This window comes from Callorhinchus milii, unplaced genomic scaffold (assembly GCF_018977255.1).
Source record: "Callorhinchus milii isolate IMCB2004 unplaced genomic scaffold, IMCB_Cmil_1.0 Scaffold10, whole genome shotgun sequence".
In the NCBI taxonomy this organism is placed as follows: Eukaryota; Metazoa; Chordata; class Chondrichthyes; order Chimaeriformes; family Callorhinchidae; genus Callorhinchus; species Callorhinchus milii.
The window spans coordinates 15,741,426-15,763,142 of NW_024704751.1; the positions used below are offsets into that span (position 1 = coordinate 15,741,426).

General features: G+C 48.7%; 1 long non-coding RNA gene across 1 annotated transcript in view; it reads right to left on the reverse strand.

Moving 5' to 3' along the window:
* Positions 1-89: 89 nt before the first annotated feature.
* LOC121849784 overlaps positions 90-21,717 on the reverse strand; it is a 41,798-nt gene continuing 20,170 nt past the window's right edge. Inside the window, exons 3-4 of the long non-coding RNA XR_006085338.1 lie at positions 1,451-1,525; positions 90-655 (exon numbers count right to left, since the gene is read on the reverse strand). This is a non-coding gene — a long non-coding RNA (uncharacterized LOC121849784). The remainder of the gene's footprint in view (positions 656-1,450; positions 1,526-21,717) is intronic.

Below are 21,717 nucleotides of genomic sequence, written 5' to 3' on the forward strand. Positions count from 1 at the left end.
TGGAGATGCATCACTCCTGCTAGCCTTCCTGCTGGGGCTCGGAGCAGACCTTCCTGTGCTCTTCTGGTGGACAGGACTCGATTCTGGCTCCATGACCCTACGAAAGGCTTCCAAGTGCTACCTTCTAGGAGCTTGGCAAGGGCACATTTGCTAAATTTCAGGGACGCCTCTCGGGAAAACAACCCCGTTGCACCAATCGCATCAGTCCCCGGCGTCTAAAGTGCTGCTTATAAGTTGCTGCTTGTTTTGTGGTGATTCCAATAAAAATTCTTCCCGGCTGATATTGGACATAAAGAAAAAAAAAGGCGACGGTTCATTAAAAAAAGTTCACATTGGTAACCTCATGGCCAGTCCGTTGGAGGCAATCATCAATCATGTGCAAGTGTGCGATTGTCAGTCCGAACTCTTTCACTGTGATCTTCTTCACAGCTTCTCTTTTCTTCCATTCTCAGCTCCTGGTCGCGAACGGTTAGTCCTTCAAAGACGCAGACCGCAGCTCCTCGTCGTCGCACTCGTGCAGCACATTCTCCCAAAATGGTTTCCGCGCGCGCGGGCGTGACTTGTGCAAATAACTGAAGCTCACTCGCGTGCTCTCTTCAGGATTTTTCTTACGAGGGAAGCGAGAGAGGAGGAGAGGATCGATTCCTACGCATACCTGCGGAAACAAAGAGGGAAAATGTCAAGTCTCCTCACTTTATATATTGGGGTAAAGTAGGCGCTATTCGATCGGTTACTGGTCTTGATTAACCACCACCAGATGGCAGCACAGCCGTCTCTAGGTTGGTGACTGCAGTTTCAGATTGAACGCCCGCCATTTTTTTTGTGTGTTGGAGGGAGGGAAGTTTGTATCTTAAAGTGTAGGCCTTAAGAGTGGCTTCTAAGGGTTGTTGTTTTTTGGCGTCTTATTTATTTTCAAGGGCTGATCTGTTGAGGCGGCGTGAAAGCTGTGATAAAAATTAGCTTTTTTTTTGAAAAGAAACTGATCAGGTTCAGGGAGACTCAACCCTGGATTCTCACCGTCGCCGAAAGCCTCAACACCGAGACACGGATGATCCCAAATCTTTGAGACTTTCACTAATCACAAGATCGCTTCCGATGATGAAAGCCCTTTGGCTCAACCGATCCCAGATCCTCCCAGAACACCATATCCCCTCTCCTCTCCTCTAAGCTGCTTTTCACTATAACAGGTTGCGTTAAACGGGCTTTAGGGTCAATGCGGCACAACTGCTGCGCAAATGCAGTGACCGACTGCCTGTCCGGTCCTGGAGGACGGTTTGCCTGGACACAAGCACATCCCCGGATTTAACAGATATCAGTCCCCATTAATAGATCTAATTACGAACCATCTCTCCCCCTCCCCCCACTCAGTTAGACTACAAGGAGTCAGACAAAAGTGAAGACTGACAGAAAGTTACAATTTATTGACCGTATCGGCCGGAATCCACCTTACCACAGGGTCTTCACTCCCCGTTATTTTCCCGAATTCCTGGCTTTGTTTCCTTCATAAGTTCCTGTTCATTGATAGCTGCAGAGAGAGAGAGAAAGGAGAGTGTCTGCTGAAGGCATTTTGGACAGATGTGACCGACTGATGCCAGCTCCTGACAGCATTAATAACACCCAGTGGACTTCCTCACCCTCCCCATCACCTACTTTCTGACATTCGGGAATGCCCTGTGGGATGGCACGAAGTTCGAGAGGAGCAAAAAGTCACCGAGAGATTACAAGCAGGGAGAAGAAAGGGGAGAAAAAGCAAGCGCTTGGAAAGCCGAGAATTCCGAAAGTTTCCTGTTGTTTTTTAACAGTTATTTCAGCCGTCACTGGGCCTGACAGTACAAGCGGCCAATAACAACAGCTGCGAGACCGCGAAGAGCCAATGGCAATAACGACAGGGTATTTTGGGGGGCTTCCAACCTACAAACTTGCAGTTTTCTGAGCTCCGAAAAAAAAATCACGGCCAATGATTATTGTTGCAAAGCCGTCCCATCACCTGTACAGCAAAAGTGACCGGTGGCCAATGCTAAGCTCTGCCACGCACGCGCCCACAGGCACCATGCAGCCCACTGCCTGCCGTGATTTCGCACCACGTCAATCTCCCTTCCACCTGCGTTAGTTTTGCGTTCCGATGCAGTACTGGGGAGGTGTGTTGAGTTATCGGAGGTGCCGTCCTTTGAATCAGACGTTAAACTGAGGTTCCTTCTGCCTGTTCAGGTGGATGTTAAAGATCCCATGGCACAATTCAAAAAAGGGAAGGGTATTCCTTTCTCCCGGTGTCCTGGCCAGCAATCCCCCAAACAAAATCGGTCACTCACTCCATGGCTGTTTGTGGGGACGCTGTTGTGCACAACTGGCTGCCGTGTTTCGCTCACAAAATACACAGTCACTCCACTTTACAGTATATCGTGTGAAGAGCTTTGAGACGTCTCAACGAGCTGAAAGTCACCATATCAAATGCAAGTATTAAAGTACCAGAGAAACACAAAGAGTTGTAGCACAGAAGAAGGCCATTTGGCCCATCTTACATCTGTGCTGGCTCTTTTGAAGACCGATCTTTTCAATCCCAGATTTAAATCAACTCTCAAACGCTCGAAGGGTTAACTTGCCCTCTTGCCCTTCCTTCTGATGATATCTCAGTTGTTGCCCACTTCCCCACGCTCGGCTGACCAGCCACCTGCACGGACGGACGGGGGGGTGGAGGGGATGACAATGAACCTGTTACAGCCTGTGCCACACACAAGTTAATCAGTCACCAGCGCCTCATACAGAGTGACAAGCTAGTAATTCCTTAACGCAACAGAAGCACCATCTACAAACCAAACACTAAGCAGGTAATGCAACTCCCCCCACTGCAAGAGGCTGCACACTGCGGCTGCTGATTGCGAGGAGCTGTCGCTGAGCTGAGACAGGACTGAGTGTTCTCGGGTCAGCAATGCTGCATGTTGTATTCACACCAGCTACAAGCTCACTTCAAAGCTGATTAAATCTCTCTCTCCCTCTCTCTCGTTCCCTCCCTCCCTCCCTCCCTCTCTTTGTTCTCCCCCCTCGCACCAGAGAGCAAATGACAACCCATCCCGCCAACAATAATAATAATCTTTGCATTTGATCTAGCACGTTATCATTGAGACATCTCAAAGCACTTTAAAGTATATGTACTGTAGAGTGGATTGACTGTTTATTTTGTGGGCGAAATATGGCAGCCAATTGCTATAGCCGAGACCCACAAACGGTCCTGGATTATGTGACCACATTTTTTTTTCCAGTGGAGGAGTACTATTACCCCGTAAAGTGAGATGACTTGGGTTTAGGTCCTGGACAGGGTGAAACCTTAGACAAGTTTACTTTCTCCACACGCCTCTGTTCACCTAGCAGTAAGTGGGAACCCAGTTGTTAGTCGATTGACGAATTGCTTTCCTTAAGAATCCCTCCAAAATAAAGAAAAATTGGTCACTCAATCCACGATTCTTTGTGATCCTCTGCTGTGCAATTGTCTGCCCACAATATACACAGTCAATCTGCTTTATTCTGTGAAGCGCTTTGAGACGTCTCAACGACATGTGAAGGCGCTGTATCAAACGCAAGGATTATTATCAGTGGTATTATAAGAGAGCAATAAATCCATTTCCCTGAGCGTGCGAGTGTGAAAGAAAAGATACACCGCATTCAACATAGGAGACTTTGGACACAAAGCTGTGGTGGAGCCAAGTCCCACAGCGTTGTGGCATCCAAGCTTAGAGGCTGGGAACAGTTAGTTCTTCACGCGTTAAGGGTACAATCTCTACTGCGTCCAAATAATAACGGCGCTCCCCTCCGCCAGCATAGCAACGGCACAGAGCGTCACATTACAATGCTCTAACATCTCAGCCCTTCACCTCGCTCCCCCAAGAACTGTCGAACACAATTCAGCCTGGTCTCAGTCGTCTCATGTCGAGCTAACAATGAAACACTACTAATAGTTAACCTAAAGTTTGATGCTGCGCATCTTCATGTTGTCGGGAACACCTTTTTTTAAAAAAAATAAATTAAAGAAATCAACAACAAAATACCTCCCCCCCTTAATCCTAAACCAGTGTCAAAAGAACATGAGAAATGCTAGACAAAAAAAGACCAAGGTCCATATAGTTTGCCTTCCTGGTGGTCGCATTCACATATGTCCCGAAGTACATCATATATCCCATAATGTTATTTCCTAAAAGAGAACTATCTAATCTGTGTTTGAAAGAATCAACACTTCCTGCTTCAAAAGTCTCCCTGGGGAAGCCGTTCCACAGGTTCACTATTCGCTAATTGAAATAGTGTTTGCGTAAATTCGTTCTGGATTTACCCCCTTCAATCGCAGGAAAGAACCTTTCCTCCTGTGCTTATAATAGAACTGGCTTATCCCACTGTTCCACATGCTAGCTCACTTCGACACTGGGGTTGGCCTCAATGTGGCATGTCTTTCTGCTCGAGCGGAATGGCTTGCACACGTTTACGCTCCTGTGAAGTGAGGTGAGGAGAGGAGAGACTCAGGTGGAGTGACCAGGAGGGAACACAAGCTTCAGAAACACAGTGCACAGACAGGTTCTGACAAGCCGAGCCAGGACTGCTGGGGACCTGGGCTGTGTGATGGGTTTTGCTTGCCTGAACCGTAAGATTATTGCCAAAAAAAGAAGTTACCATACAAACACACACAGATACCTGCAACCACCTACACAAATACACAATGGCACACGCACAGAGGCAGAAGATTATGGCATGACCGGCCAAAAACCGAAAGTGCGGTCACAGAGGTAGGATAAAATGGATGGAATCGCTCACTTTGACCCTGTCTTTGGTCAACGTTCCCAAACCTCCTCCTCATTTCAGAGTTCCCGATCGCTCTTTATGAAGAGCTCCGAGATTTTGCCGCTCGGGAGAGGCCCTGGGTGGCTCAGCGAGTCTCAGCCTCAACAGGAGCCCAGACCCAAGCTGACAAAGGTGCCCTGGGATGCGAATCACTTGGAGATGTTGTGCTTTGGAGACAATCAGTGGGTGAAGTACTGTTCCACTGCTCGATGATGTATCCCTCCTAACTTCCTGGATTTCCCCCCCCCCCCGTCACCCGCTCCTGGTCAGACTCAGTGCTGGCACCTGGTCGGCACAGTCCGGTCCCCTCCCCACCACCCACATCACTCCCTGAATATTCAATACTCTCGTCAACAGCCTCAGAGAAAAGCGTAGACTTTCCCTCCACCAAAATGTCACCCCTTATACATTCCTCAACACGTCCGTCAGCTTGTCTCACACTCTGTCCTCCGGGCGAGACACAATAAGGCAGACGTTAAAGATCCCGTTTTGCCCGCAAAATACACAGTCGCTATACTTTTACAGTACATTCTGTGAAGCGCTTTGAGACTTCCCGAACACGTGATTATTATTTTTATTATTATCCCAACTCACTTGGCGCAGTCGCTCGGGTTTCCACGTCCGAGACACAGGCTATGGGCTCGAGCCCTACGTCGGGATTGAGCTCACAGGCCAGGCTTTGTGCTCCTGGAGAAGTAGCATTGATCAGCTGTTAAAGAGAGTCCCATTCTATTATTAAAGAGATCCCTCCCAGGACTCCAGTCGGCACATCCACATCCACGGCCGTGCGATGAGGCCATCTCGCGTGGAAACTGGTCACAAATGCACAGTCACTACACGTGACAATCGTTACCCATGAGACACTGACGATACAAGCACTGTATCAAATGCGAGGATTATTATTATTTTTAGTATTATAAATCGGCTACGAAAAAATCTGTCACATGTGCCTTGCTGAAAACTGCAAACAGACCCACAACAGACAGCCCGAAATAACTGAGCAATTGGGGAAACATTCCCTCCCCACTCCACACGTGCTCAGCAGAAGCTGGGATTCCTGACACGATACAAAATAAACATCCGTGTTTGGAACGGCTGCTCTCAGCGGATGCAAAGACATGCAAATAGGACAGTTAATTCATCAATCAAGTCCTTCTTCTTCAGCTTTGCCTGGACTGACACTGTGCAGCTCTGTCAGTGCCGGGAAGCTGCTGTTATCACACAGCTTTACTATATCACAAGGCGATTGCGTCATATACGCATTCCTCCCCCACCCGTTATCACATAGCGAGGGGGATATCACACTGAGATGCATCCATCAGCTGTGTTTCACTTGATCTGAGTCCCATAGTTTTGTTCGCCAGAGTTTTGTCTTTAGACGAAATAAAGACGACTTCTTTGGCTGTGGTCGAGAAGCGCTCTGAGACGCTATCCTCCGTGAGGGGCGCTATATGAATGCAAGTTGTTGTTGTTGCCTAGAATCAGTGCAGGGATCTCACAATCAGCCCTGGCCTCGGGTCTCGGTTTATAAAGGAAGAAAAATGGATCCAAAACGCGACTGGAGCAGAACGGTAAGCGGAGGCGGGCCGGGGAATTCAAACGGGGTGCGAGGGAGGGGGTGGGGGCTGTGGAAGAGTGGGAGGAGGGGAACTGGAGTGGGGGGATGCAGGGTAGGATAATTCCGCAGAGTGACAGGACACCCACAACACCTGAACCAAACCCAGCGACTCACACGCAAGCCAACATCAAAGACTAGACAATTATTAGTGCCCCCCCCACCCACACACCCCCGTATCGACACTGCACTTCGGCTACAAAACACACGGTCAACACACCATCACGGTAGGAAGCACTTTGAGACGTCCTCCCAGCGTGAAAGGAGCCGGGATTCGATTCGAAGGCGAGGATTTCATCAAACGTTTAGGCTTATTCAGAAAATTAGGAGCAAATGTTACAGGGGCAAAACAGTGGCGATGAATTTACTCCAGCAATGACCCTTCCCCCTTCCCCATCCCCCACACAAACCTGCCCCTCGCGCCCCCCAAATGATCATGTATATGGGAAGACCATTACATTGCATAATCAGCAGGCGAATTTTGGCAACAACGAGAAAGGAATAAAAGCCAGGAAAACCATTTGGTAAAATTGTGGATAGAGCGAAAGGGAGGAGAAGCTCGAGACAGGAGAGAGAACTCAATGTCCAAGGGGATTCACAAGGGAGGCGGGTAATACAATGAGTGGTCAATCTGTAGGTAGATAAATGTCTCAATCGCTCAGTCAATCAATCATTCTCACTCACTCAATCTCTCGCTCACTCATTCAATCACTCAAGTCACTGAATCGCTCACTCATGTCCTGTACCAGGCACATGCGTCTGGTGTGAGCCCACACACCATTCACACTGGCAGGAACTTGCGAAGCGCTTTGAGACGTCTCGGAAGACGTGATAAGACTTTACATCAAATACAAGGAATATTTCTATTATTATATAAACAAAACACAAAAATACTGCAAATGCTGGAAATCTAAAAGGAAAACAGAAGTCGCCGGGAACACTCAGCTTTTCAGGCAGCATCCAGCGAGAAAGGAAAGTAAGTCAACGTTTGGAGCCCACCACCCTTGATCAGAAGGGAAGTGGACCTGAAAGGTTGACTCATTTTCCTCTTTCTCCATAGATGCTGCCTGACCTGCTGAGTGTTCCCAGCCACTTCTGTTATTATTATTATTATTATTATTATTATATAACTTTGCTGCCATCAGAAGCTGCCGAGGCTGAGCAGACAGACAGACAGACAGACAGACACCTGTAGCCTGGCTGCGTTGGGGAAGTTGCTAAGAGAGAGAGAGAGAGAGAACATTACAGAGTAGTTAAGGTGCAGTACTTAGTTAAGGTGCAGTACTTACGCGAGCAGGGGCTTGGGTACAGATTTCAATGCGGAAACGCTCTCTCACTCTCTCTCTCTCTCTCTCCTGTGTTAATGTTTACACATCCCCACGCTGCCACCGGGGGTTAGCCTAGCCCAGGCTGATCACCGCCTTCAACCGTGTAATAACGGGCTGTACGTTCACACACAAGGGGTGGGGGGGGAAAGACACACACCAGGTCAGCCAGAGAGAGAGACAGGGACAGAGAGAGACAGACAGACAGTGAGACAGAGAGAGACAGGGACAGAGAGAGACAGACAGACAGAGAGAGACAGTGAGAGAGACAGACACACACAGACAGACAGACAGACAGAGAGCTAGGGACAGAGAGAGACAGACAGATGGTGAGAGAGAGACAGAGACACACACACAGAAAGAGACAAGAGAGTGATAGAGAGAGACACACAAACAGAGACAGAAAGAGAGACAAGAGAGTGATACAGAGAGAGAGAGAGACACAGAGACACAGTGAGAAAGACACAGAGAGAGGAAGATAGAAGTAAAGATGTTAAGCGGCAGCTACAGTTTGCCCAGTGTATTGCACTAAATCTCTCAAGTCAGCGTCTCGGTGTGAGAGGCGCCGCTATTACCTGTTGCTGGTGACACTGACACACGCGCACACAAGAGACAGATCCCTGCTCCACACACTCACACACACACACACACACACCCCGTCATGAGGTGAGAAATGCAACAACAAGGAAAATACAGTCATTGCCTTTTTGGCAGCGAAACTATTCCAAATTACCCTTATTTGGCTGTGATGTCAAAAGGAAGTTCAGAACAGTTGCCACCCATTCTTTCCATTCACTACAGACAGCATTTCCTGTTGTCACTTTTGTTCTGTTCTCTGTTACTTAACGCAGCGGCTCAAGACACACAGAGAGAGAGAGAGAGATTCCTCAATTAAAAGGGGGTTGAGTTAGGTGGTGGGGGGGGGGGTTCAGAGGAGGATGGGGCATTGAGGGGTAAAGAAGATCCTTTGCCCCCACTTGATCTCATCCGCCCATAAAATATCCATTCAATTCACTTTCCGGTAATATTCTGTGAAGCGTTTTGAGACATCTCGACGAGGTGATTAAGGCTCTATATCAAATGCGAGGATTGTTATTATCATTCCAGAACGCACGCACGGGCAACCCTCTCAATCGCAGCATCGAGCTGTTCTCCTAAACGGGTCCCAGGGTCCTGGCCCCAGCCGCCCATTCCCCTCCCACCCCCCCTCTTCCTGGTATCCCCATTGGTAAAACCCGCAGCCCCGCGCTACTCTTCTCTCAGACACCTGACCTCCCAGCACCAGCTGCGTAGGCCAGTGAAGACACGCTTTCTTTTTTGTATCGGAGCCTCCTGGCTGGTGAAATAATAATTAAATAAGAATAATCCTTGCATTTGACATAGCGAGTCGTTTAGACGTCTCAAAACGCTTCGCAGAATATACTGTAAAGTGGATTGACTGTGTCTCGTGGGCGAAACGCAGCAGCACACAGTGTTGTCCCACAAACAATCGTGGATTAAGTGATCACATTTTTTGGGGGGAGGGGTTACTATCCCCAGAAAGTGACCGCCAATCGACTAACAACTGGATTCCGACTTATTGCTAGGTAAGCAGCGGAGTAAGGAAATTTGGGTTCCCTTGGGTTTTAACCCATGACTCACAGGATAATCGGTTAAATTCCCTTCTCTTTTCCGCTATGTCGTGGGAGCATAAATGTCCACCTTAAATGTCCGGAGGATGGCGCCTCCAACAATGGAACGCTCTCCCACTCCCCAACTCCGACGCACTATACTGGAGCATCAGCCTAGAATGTGAGCTCAGAGACCCCGACTTGAGGCTCAAACCCACAACCTTCTGACCCAGAGCGTGTCCAGACCGAGTGAGCTTTCACCAGAGGGGAAAAGGTTTGTGTTAACTCATTTCCCTTCATTTCCGCAGGTTATTCCTCGCTCAATCGCTGTTTGTGTAAAAATGTTTTGTTTAGGAAACACAAGACGTGCGTTTCAAATAAACCGCAGCCTTTAATTATTATCACCTTGGTTTGGCGTTGGTGGGGTGGGGGGTGGTTGAACATTATGTGTGCATATCTGTAAACTGATCTTAACACCAATATTCATTTTACTTTTAAAACGTCCCGCCATAAAACTCTAACGCGGGGGCACCACATTGTCAGTGGCGCTGTCCTTCAGGTGAGTTAAAACCGAGACTTCCTCTCCCCCACCCCACCTGTCTGTGCTCTAGTGGAAAAAAGAAGGGATTTCTTTCTCCCAGTGTCCTGGCCTGACAATCCCCCAGATAATAGTGATCATTCACTCCAAGGCTGTTTATGGAACATTGCAGTGCACAAATTGGCTGCTGTGTTCACTTTTAGAAAGGGTTATATAGAGTCGGAGAGAGGATGTGACAGAAGGTCACTGAGAAAAAATTTGCATGAGTGAAAGAGAGATAGAGAGATATATAGAGAGAGAGAGGGTGCACATCTGCATGAAAGAGACACAGTTTGCAGGTGTGAGTGTGAGTAATAATAATAATCCTTGCATTTGCAATAACGCCTGATCACATTGTGGGAACGTCGCAAAGCCCTTCGCAGAGTACATTGTAAAATGGAGTGACTGTGTATTTTGTTGGCGAAATGCGGCAGCCCGATTACGCACAGCAGTGTCCCATAATCATAGATTGAATGATCAATTTTTATTTTTACGGTGTGGGGGGTGGGCAGGGAGGGATTATTACCATCAGGAAATGATCTGGCCATCAACTAAACCTGGTTCCTGCTTTCTGCTGGGTAAACAGAGGCTTGTGGGGTAAAGAATGTTGCCTAAGGTTTCGCCCTACGCGGAACCTCCTGCTTGCGAGGTGGGCATTCCAGCCATTACGCTAAAGGACTCCGCAAGAGTAGGTGTATGAGAAGCAGATTTACTGTGCACGGAGCCCAGTGAACCAGGTTAGTATGTCAATGGCCTGCATAGAGCTGAGGAAGCTTAGCATTGATCAGGGAGAGGGGGGGGGGGGGAAGGAGGGGGAGATAGAGGGATGCATGTTGTTCCCGAGGCTAAAGCTGAGAAGCTGACAGACGACGTGGATTATAGGCCAGCAGAACTGTTCTGATCAATGCTGAAGTGTGCGAGCTAATCATTTGTATCCACCGCATCACCCAGGGAGCTGATCAGCTGATAGCTTCTTGTGTGGCTGTGGTACCTGGGGGCGGCGGGAGGGTGGGGGGGGGGGGTTAGTGGTTGGTGAGCAGACCGATATCAGAGGGATTAATGAGTCATCGTAATGGGAGGGAGAAGTTACAATCAACCGCTTACGTGCTCTCACACATCATCGTGCTACCACCCCATCCCCGTGCTGCACCCACGTCAAGGGAAAGCCACATGTATCACGACGTGTCATAAACAACAGTGGAGTTCCCTGCGCAAGTCAGCGGTTCAGGATTTTTCCCCCCAAAACGCACCAATTTGCCGCTCCCGCTCTCGACTTTCAACCGCTTTCTTTGCAGTTCAACTCTCTTCTGCAGCTGTCACGAATTGCACAGTTTCGCTCACAACATATCCAGTCAATTCCACTTCAACAGTCTGTCCCGTGAAGCGCTTTGGGACGTCTCGACAACGTGATAAGGCGCCGTATCAAATGCAAGGATTATTACTATTAGCTTCGCTCCAAGAGGTTGGTTGGTTGGTGCTGCGCCCAACCTGCGAATGATAATCCAGCAGGTGGAGAGAGAGAAGCAATTAGTCGTTCACAAATTGCTGTTGCTTTTGCCTACAAAATACAGTCAGCAGACTTAACAGTAATTACTTACTAATTACTCAGATGAGTTGAACTGGTAAGGTTTCTTTGGTTCTATTTTTCTCTCTCTCCTCTCTCTCTCTCTCTCTCTCTCTCGTTCTCTGGCTCGCACCTTCCCTCCACTAGGCTACGTGCGGTGGATGACAATTTCTCGGTGGGTTTCACAGGGGCAGGAGGCAGACAGGGCACCTCTCTCAGTCTCGTAACGCGTCACAATGAGAAGGAATCTTTCCTATCCAGCAGTCTATCCAAGCACTCAAGGTTCTGAAGCAAGCTCATGCTCTTGATGCTCCTCACGAGGACATCTCAAAGCGTTTCCCAGGATTTTACCGTGAAGTGTAGCGACTGTGTATTTTGTAGGCGAATGCAGCAGCCGTCTTGCTCACAAAAACCACCCACAAGCAGCCATGAAGCCAAGGAACAAATGTGTTCGATGGATTGTTGGCCAGGACATCAGGAGAGAGAGAAACTCCCTTCTCTCGTTGAATTGTCCCATGGGATCTTTAACATGATAATAATAATAATAATAATAATGCTTGCATTTGGTACAGTGCCTTTTATGTTGGAAGGGTGTCCAAAAGCGCTTCACAGGATTTACTGCAAAGTGGATTGACTGTGTTTGTGGGCGAAAGCGGGAGCCAATTTGTACTCAGCAATGTCCCACATAGAGCCATAACAATGTAATATAATGATAATCCTTGCATTTGGATTGAGTAACCAAATTATTATTATTTATTTTTTATTACTTTTTTGAAGGGAAAAGCGATCCGCAAATCGGCTGAGAACCATGAAGAGAACAACCAATTTTTTTTAACGTGTTTTGAGAGATTGTTGGCCAGGACACCTGGTTGGGGGGAGGGGGGGGAGAGAGAGAGAGACTCCCTTCTTTCGCCAAATAGCGTCACGGGCTGCAGCCCTGAATGTCTACACTGGTGGACAAGCTGCCTCCCACGTTTCACTCCAGCTTGCCAGCAGCCAAAACCCCGAACAAAGTCCTCGCTTAGGTCAACTTAGGTTTATCTCACGGGATAGGAAGGGGGAGGAAGGGTACAAAGTGGGGACAGGCGACTGGGCGTGTAAAACAGCCCTCTCTTGTGAAATCAAAGCCTTTCGCCGTTGTCTCTTTCCGCCGACATGCCCTAAATGCACCACCTTCATCGCACTCCCCCTTCTCCCCCACCGCCCGACTGTCAAATCTCACCTCCCCGCTCGCTTGTTTTCATCTTCTTCAAAATCACTCTCCACAGACCTTACGATTCCTGTTATTGTAGAGAGACTGAAATTCCAACTCAAACAAAACTTCAGTCTGTTTACAGTTCTTCTAGACCAGCTACAGCACTAAAGGAGGAATGTTATTTTAGCTGTAGTTGGTGTAGTTTCAGTCTGTAAAAACCCACGTGCATAACCCCAAGAGATAACCCATAAAACCACCTGCACACTAGACGCAGTCATTCCTCAACTTAAATCAGAAATCAAGCTTCATGTGCAACTTTCTTCGTTTAAAAAAAAAACGATTTCAATAAAAACAAGGTTTCCCTTATTGAGCTCCTGAGCTTGTCACCTGTGCTATTCACCAACGCCGTGATCTGGGAAACATCCCAACGCGGATTTCCAGGGATCGGAACGGTCTTCGGAGCCCAGTGGACAGAGCGTCACAAACAAACAAACAGGAGGGACTCTCTGCAGAGACGAGAACAGATTTTGCTTTGTATAAACCGCACATGTCAAACATTTGGGCAACCAGCCCCCAACACTGGAGCAGGGAGATTCCAGCAGAGGTGCAAGCTATTTGGCTCATCGATGCTCTCTTTGTACCCCTCTGCTCCCTTCTCCCTCACGTACACATCAAGTTCTCCCTCAAATATATTGATGCCATTTGCTTCAAGCACAGCTTCCGCAGCCAGTTTCACATTCTCACCGCTCTCTGCCTGAAGACATTCCTCCTAAACTCCCACCTTTGAGCTGCTAGTGGCTCTCATATTTCTGAGACTCTAGTTACAGACTCGCTGACACATGGAAACAGTCTATCAACATCCACCTTATTGAATCAGCAAAATCAAAAGATTTGTTTGGATGAAGAAGACCCTTCGACCCGTCTGCTCTCGTTCAGCCAGAACACCCGCCCGACAGTCTCCCCATCACAGCATCGAGCTATGAATGAGTCCCAGTGTAACCACCCATTTCCTGGTCAACCTCTTTCCAGTCGTTAATTACCTTCTGGGTAAAGAAACTTCCCGGTATCTGTGCTGAAATTACCCCTTTGTAACTTTAAACCTGTATCCTCTTGTTCTACGAAAGAACACCCTAAAGGGTTTCATTTCCAATCCCACTTGACATTGTTTACACTTCTAATCAGATTCCCTCTGAGTCGAGACGTCTTCTCTGAAGTCTGAGCAGCCCCGAGCTTGTCTAATAGTTGCTCAGTTTGGATTGTATCGAGTGCCTTCACACAAGCGAGAGAGCGAGTGCTGTGTGGAAGGGTTGACTCAGGGAAGCGGTGCAGGCAGATCGTATCAGCAAATTCAAGAGGGAATTGAGAGAGCTATTTGGCGAAAAGAATCCAATTGAGAGATATCCGAGATGGAGCAACTTCGGAATATTTATTATCTTTAAAAAAATTTTTTTTAAAATTCTTACTTGGGGGCCAGCCAGACGGGCTGCAGAAGTCTCTTCCGTCCTCTATGTTCTCAGATTATTTTTCTTTCAGTAAAAACAAATTGCCCGAATTTCGGTTGGGTTAGGTTTGGAGAGCGCCTCGGATCTGGACGCTAATTTATTGAAATGGACACTGATCCTAGTTTTGACGTCACTCAGCCTGGTGCACGAGGCATTTCCTGGAAAAGGCCGTTTTCTCCGAATAACACACCACCTGAGTTAGGAGGCAGATCTCTCAGATGTGTGTCTGAGTCAATAGAGGTCTCATCACAGTGGAGACCTGTAGTGCAGTGGTTAGAGCACTCACCTCGCAAGCGAGAGGACCTGGGTTCGATTTCCGGGCGGGGTGAAACCTTAGGCAGGTTTCTTACTCCACACGCCTGTTTACCCAACATTAAGTAGGAACCTGGTTGTTAGTCGATTGGCGGATCGCTTTCCGGGTGTAATAATCCCTCCAAAAAATAATTTGGTCACTCAATCCACGACTATTTTGTGGGACACTGCTGTGCGCAATTGGCTGCCCATTTTGCCTACAAAATACACAGTCAATCGACTTTATAATACACTGTATTCAGTGAAGCGCTTTGAGACATCTCAAAGACGTGATAAGGAGCTGTATCAAATGCAAGGATTATTATTATCGCCCAAGTTGTGGGTTCAAGTTCCCATGTCAGGGCTTTGAACTCATTAGTCTGTGGGGAGCCACATTGTCGCAGGTGCTATCCTTCAGTTAAGATATTAAAATAAAGGCCTGTCTTTGCCTGGTCTGGTGAACATTAAGTCGCACGGCACGATTTGAAAAAGAGACATTTCTTCCTCCCAGTGTCCTGACCAACAATCCCTCAGGTGAAATTGGTCGCTCGCTTCATGGCTGTTTTTTGTACGAGTTCACTATGCGCAAGTGGGCTGCCATAAAAACATAGTCACTGCACTTTACTGTAAACTCTGTTCTTCAGACTCGAAAAGCGCTGTAACAAATGTAAGGATTATAATAGGTGCCACTAGGCGCTGGGTTGTTCGAAGTCGGATTAATTGTGATCATTCGTAATGTGTAGCGCAGTGAGCAGACGAGCGAAAGCTGCCCTTTTTCCTTCCTCATGGAGCTCAAATCAAGGACAGGTTGTATTAAACCCAAAGGCTGGTCTGCCATGGCACCGTATCTCTTTCCTTCCTTCCATAACATTCAAACAAAGTCCAGTTCCTGGACAACCAAAGTCATTGCCACAGAAATCAAGGGCAGGAAATCCAAACCCAGTTACACAACAGAGAGTGTAGTCATCAACAGCTGAAATCATCACCTGAGTATCATAACCTGAAAGAGAGCCCAATGCACATGGGATGGAGGAGAGGAACCAAGGTTAATCTCTGGTGTCAGAGGGATGAGCTGCAAAGACTAATAGATAAAGCTTTTCAGTCTTGAAAACAGGTGTCGCGGGGGCGAAGCTCTACATAAGATTTTTGGGGGTCAGCCAAAAATGTCTGACACAAACTCATCACCATTTAAGACTATCGAAGCCAAACTGAGAATCTCATGCATCCCACCTACACATAGAAATGGGGCTGAAACCAGGGAAACTTGGAAGCGTCCTATGAGAGGACATGGGAGATCCCATGAAAGCTAACAGCGCTGTTTGCAACAAGCACTCCCTGGGGCAATACTACCTTCTTGGAGAGGGAGGGGGGGATGGAACGAGAGAGAAAGAAAGAGAGAGAGAGAGAGAGAGAGAGTGAGGGAGAGAGAGAAAGGGAGAGAGAGAGAGAGGGAGGGAGGGAGGGAGGGAGGGAGAGGAAGGGAGGAAAAGAGGTAGTGAGAGACAGGGAGGGAGATGGGGGGGGAGAGACAGAGATAGAAAGATGGAGGGAGAGATGGAGGCAGAGTGAGTGAGAGAGAGAGCGGAGGGGGGGGGGATGTCTCATGGAACTCTTTGAGACCCGCGACATGGGTGAAGGGCTCTGTAGGAGCGTGGTTTATTGTAAGGTCCAGTCGCTGTAGTTGAGCGCTGTTGCCAACTCATTTTTCAAGCCAATATTCCCAAATCTGCAGTGACCACATTTTCTTGGATTTATCCTAAAAAAAATTGTGAGAGTTACCATGTATTTCCATCGAGGAAGTTGCATTGGCAACGAGTGGGGAATGGCAGCGTTACAGCAATGCGATTATGTGGACTCCTTGCCAACGTCTTTGTTCATGGAAAATTCACCATCAGCAGTTCATCCGCAACATATGATCAGTCCCTACTTCTTTTCACGCTTAAACTTCCCTCTGAAGTTTGTTATTAATATTCTCTATGTTTGGTATAACAACAACAACGACAACACCCGCAATTGGAGGGCCAGCCCAGACATGATGGGCCGAATTTGCACACTACTCCTACAATGTTAACCCAGGGTGCCAATCCCGGGATATTGGGAGCGCCATTACTACACAGGAACCAATTCTGTGTCTCTGGTGTGAGGCTTCTGACAAAGGCAGCAGCAGCATTGTGGTTGGAATAACCACTCGCCTTTCTCCTACCCCACTCCCTTGACCTCAGTCTCTCCGTCACTCTCATTCTAACCTCAGGCTCTCTGTAACCTCACCCACTGGTGACGACGCACAGACACACACCTTGTGCGGTGATTCATCTCGCCGTGTGGCCTTGCCTTCCCAGACCCACTGTTCGAACCAGACAGCAGGGGAAGAGAGAGAGAGAGAGAGAGAGAAAAGGAGGGAGGGAGAGAGAGAGAGAGGGAGGTGAGTCGCCTCGACTCAGGATCGATTCCCAGTCACTTTACGCGTGAAAAGAAGAGAGAGGAGGAGGACTCTCCCCACCTCAGCCTCACTGTAAGAGTAAGTCTGGGAGGATTCTCGGCCGAGGCCGTCAAGAGTCTACCTGACACGGTAGAGAGCCGAGACGTGCATTATCAAACATTAATACGCACAGATTACGCGTAGAGAAGCTGGTGTTCCTTGCTGCGGGGGCTGTCGTCGCAGCGCAGCGCAGCATCAGGAACGCGACGGGCAACAAGATACTGGCTCGGAGCCTGCAGGAGGCGTGACCCGCGAGAACCGACCGCGGGGACTGTGCTAACACGGAACCTCTTCCTCAGACCCATCGACTGTTAATCAGCCCTGAGGGGCTCTGTTACTCCTGCACTTTCAGTCCCTATTAGCTGCTTTTTTTTTAATCTGCAAAATGAAATAAATGTGATAACGAGTGATTGAGAGGAGGTCTGTGATAGAGGCCTGTCGGCAACAGATTTTCACTAGTTCATTAACTCCTCTCCCTCTCCCGCGCGCCCCCCCCCCCCCCACACACACCCCTACCCTCCACTCCCCCAGACTCGGGCACCTGCTACCTAATTCCCAGGTTGATATTTGGAGATTTTTCTTGAGGACAATGGGAGTGAAGGAGAGAGTTCCAGTGGGAAGAGCGAGCACCCAGCACTGACAGGATGGGGAGAGAGAGCAGGGAATGAGATTAGATTTGCCCAACACCAGTCCAGGGAGCTGAATGGCCTTGTTGTAGTAATTTCTAGGTGACGTTATAAATTACTGGATTTTCCCGAATCCACCTACAATGAGCGGATGAGTTAAGACTTTCATCCGGACCATAAGGGGGGAGTTGGGGGCTGGATTCGAACCTAGACGTGTTGGACCCGGTGTACTAACCCGCTCCTCTTCTTACAGAAGATCAACAAGCTTTGAGAGCCTCACGCCAGCTTAACTCGGCTGTCAAACCCTCGGCATGTTAAATGCACCCTTCAGGTGAAAAACGTGTTGAAGCGTGCACTTAACTTGACAGCCATTCAGAACCCACAGCTCCGCTCAGACTGCATCAGAAACCAGCATTAATGGATGGAAAAATAGACGCCCCTGCTTTTAAAATGGCTTTTGGAAAGGAGGGAGAGAGCGAGGGAGGGACGTCACGGAGCAAAATAGAAATAGCTCCCTGCACAAAACAATCAACCGGAGTCTGACAATCCCAGACAAGGAATAGCACGACAGAACAACACGATCTGCTCCAAAACCCACCCCCCACCCCTACCCCCAACCACCACTTTCTGCTTGGCTCTGCCCCACAGAGATCTCAAGCTGTCAGAAAAAGGAGCGGAGAAACCCAGGGACTTTCAACACACGAGGAGGCCATTTGGCCCGTCGTGTCCGTGCCACTCTGCCCTCGCTCCACCCGTTTACAACGCCGTGTAAACATGCCAGGGCTGTGTGCCGGCCTGCCTCGGGGCAGCAGCTTTCTCGTCTCCGAGTCAGACGGTTGTGGGTTTGGATAAGATGTTAAACGGAGCTCCCTGTGTGCACCACCACCACCAACAACAACTTGGATTTATATAGCGCCCTCCACGCCGGACGGTACCTTAGAGTGCTTCACAGTAACGGAATCCCAGGGCCGAGCCCAGGGGGAGGGGGAGGAAGGTGACTAAAGGCGCGGTTCGAAGAGAAAAGTCTTCAGCCAAGACCTGAAAATAGGAAGAGAGGGGGCGAGGCGAATGGAGGGAGGAAGGGAGTTCCACCCTGTTCAGGCGGACGTTAAAGACTCCGTCAAAGATCCCATGACAAAAAGAGAAGGGGATTTCTCTCTCCCGGTGATCAATCATCCACACAGGTAAAAATTGGTCAGTCACTTCACTGCTGCTTGTGATGTTCGAAAAACTGGTTGCCTCGTCAACCTACAAATACTAATTGCTACACTTTTACTCAGACTTTACACAAATCCGGTGAAGCACTTTGGGACGTCTTGGCATCCTGACAAAGTGTTGTATCAAATGTAAGGTTTATTATTATTATTATTATTATTATGACACAACTAAGAACAAGAACTAGTCCTGGTTCTGCGACAGGGAAAAGCCCCTACCTGCTTTTTGGTAGAAAGTGCAGCTCGTATCATCTCTCCTTACAGTGCAACTGTGATCTGACTAACGTTTCTGCTGATGTTTGCCTCCTGATTACATCACCGCAGCGCCAGACTACGCCAAAGCTACCTCTGTGCATCCTGGGGCCGACAGCACTGCCCACCAAAGACAAACTTAAATGTAAAAAGGCCTCAGGGAGCATCGGGGAGTCCCTTAAGACTGTGCATAGCCGGAATGAACGAGATGCAATGCATTACATCACAAAGTATAATAACACACAGCCACACTGTGTCTCTGAGTGTTTCTCCAATACGGGTGAAAATAACACCTTGTAACTCGAACACAGAGCACGAAGCTGCCAGTGAGTGGAGCCACGCTCCAAGCAATAGCTCTGAGCGAACAGCCAACAGGGGCTGGAGAACGATTCCGATTCTTCTCACTTCTCTGATTCTCTTATTCAAGTAACGATGCGCCAACCATGGCGACCAAAGCAAGAGGAGAGACGCACGCCTCCCGACAATGAAACTCTTGCCCGGTAAGGAAAGCCCTCGCATTGGTGTCAGGCTGTCAGTCCGTCGACGTGCATCAAAGCCGCACAGTTATTCACCGTCAAGTGTAGTAACTGTTCGTTTACTCTCGGTTACGCCTTTAAGCTGGACCCGTTCTGCGCAGATTGCAAAGCCAGAGGATCCAGTTGGATTCCCGGGCGGGGTGAAACTTTAGTCAAGTTTCCCTACTCCCCACACACCTCTGTTTACCTTGCAATGAGTAGGAACCCGGATATTAGGAGATTGACGGATCGCTTCCCGAAAGTAATAATAATCCACTTAATCCACGACTGTTTGTGGGACACTGCTGCTCGTACTTGGCTGCTGCGTTTCGTCCACAAAATGCACAGCCGATCGGGAACGGTAGGCTAACATCTGTCCAGTCTTCTTGCCCACAGCTGGCCAGCGACACCGAATATTAATATTAAAAACCCAATCTATCTCTTGTTCATTATCCACACCCTCGATTTCAGCGACAAAAACTAATGAAACAGTTGGGAGCACAGACACTGCATTTAGCAACTGCTAAAAAATCTAATTCTCGCAGCATTTCACAACCTTGAAATTCACTTTTTTGGGGAAAATCTAAGTGAGTTTAGATCTTTAACCCCTTCCCCTGCTCTTATCCAGATTATTTGGGAAGGAGAATTATGGTTCGCTGTTCTGACCCCACCTCACCTCTCATAATTTAAACTACAGCACAACAGGGGCTGAAGAGGCCATTCTTCCCCTAACTCCTTCCCCCCTTTCCCCCCAACTGTCTTCACTGACTAAGCGTTCAAAAGGATAATACCAGAATGCTCCCCCGCACCACCCCCACCGTCGGACATCACACTCTGTCTGGAGATATTGACGACAAACATAAGCCATGCATTTGACACAGTTCCTGCAACATCCACACCACTTGGCAGGAAACTGCTGTCAAAGGCAGCTACTGTGGGTTGAACGCAGCAACCGACCCAATGTACACTCGCAATGTCCCACAAACAGCCAGGTAGTGAACGAGCCATTGATTTCTGGGGGGAATGTCAGCCAGGAGGAGAGAAATCCTCTTCTCATTTCCCAATGATGTGGAGGTATCTTTAATGTCCATGGGGACCAGATAAGACCTCGGTTTAACACCCTGTCTTTCAAATGGACATCTCCGACAATGCAGCGTTCTCCCCCACACAACCCCCCCTCGCAACCCACACACCCCACCCAGCATCAGCCTGGACAGTCAGAGAACTCCCAACCTCTGACAGTGCAAGGCTGGGAACCTGGAGTCCGAGTTCATGAACACGTTCGTACATCCAGCGCTTGGAATCCACCTTGATTGGTGCGCAGCGAGGTAAGCAGTTGTTGCTTAAACTCCGCACCGTCAACTGGTGGAACCATCGCTGAATGGGAAGGGACATGTGCCTGAGCCGCAGGTAGCAAGATGGTGGCAATGCTCTCACGTGTTTCGGGCTGAGCTGTGTTGCCCACCGTGCACTCGCAGGGAGCTAATGGTATCCAGTATCCACCTCATGAGGGATCAAACACACGCTTGTTGGATGTCAAAAGACAGTGTAGAATAACCCAGTCTCAGAATTAATCATCAATCGCATTGTCTTCAGCACATCAAACCAGGATGGTTACACGGTAACCGCACACATATAGATATGATTTTTTTTTCCCCTGTGTAAATGCCTGACTGAGCCATGTGGTGCCGTATACACAAGCCCAGTCATCAGCAGATAAAAGGAGTTTGTTCCATTCACCAGCAGCCTCGCCTGTGCCGTTGCTGCCACCCACACGCTGTTGCTTCATCACCGGCAGACAATGCTCTGCCTTTGTCTCCAGCGGGGCATTCATTCACAGCGAGATGTCGCTTATACTGATCGCAGCGAGACACAGACACGGAGCAAAACCGTTTCGCCGAGCCTGATTGTGATTCCGATTCCGCCAGCCAGCCAGCCAGCCAGACTGCGCACTCCCGTCCCACCCACCTCCGCCAGCCAGCACCCCCGCCAGCCAGCACCCCCGCCAGCCAGCACCCCCGCCAGCCAGCACCCCCGCCAGCCAGCACCCCCGCCAGCCAGCATCCCCGCCAGCCAGCCAGCCCGCCAGCCAGTTTACAAGAGTGATTTATTAGTCTCTGTCTCTCAATCC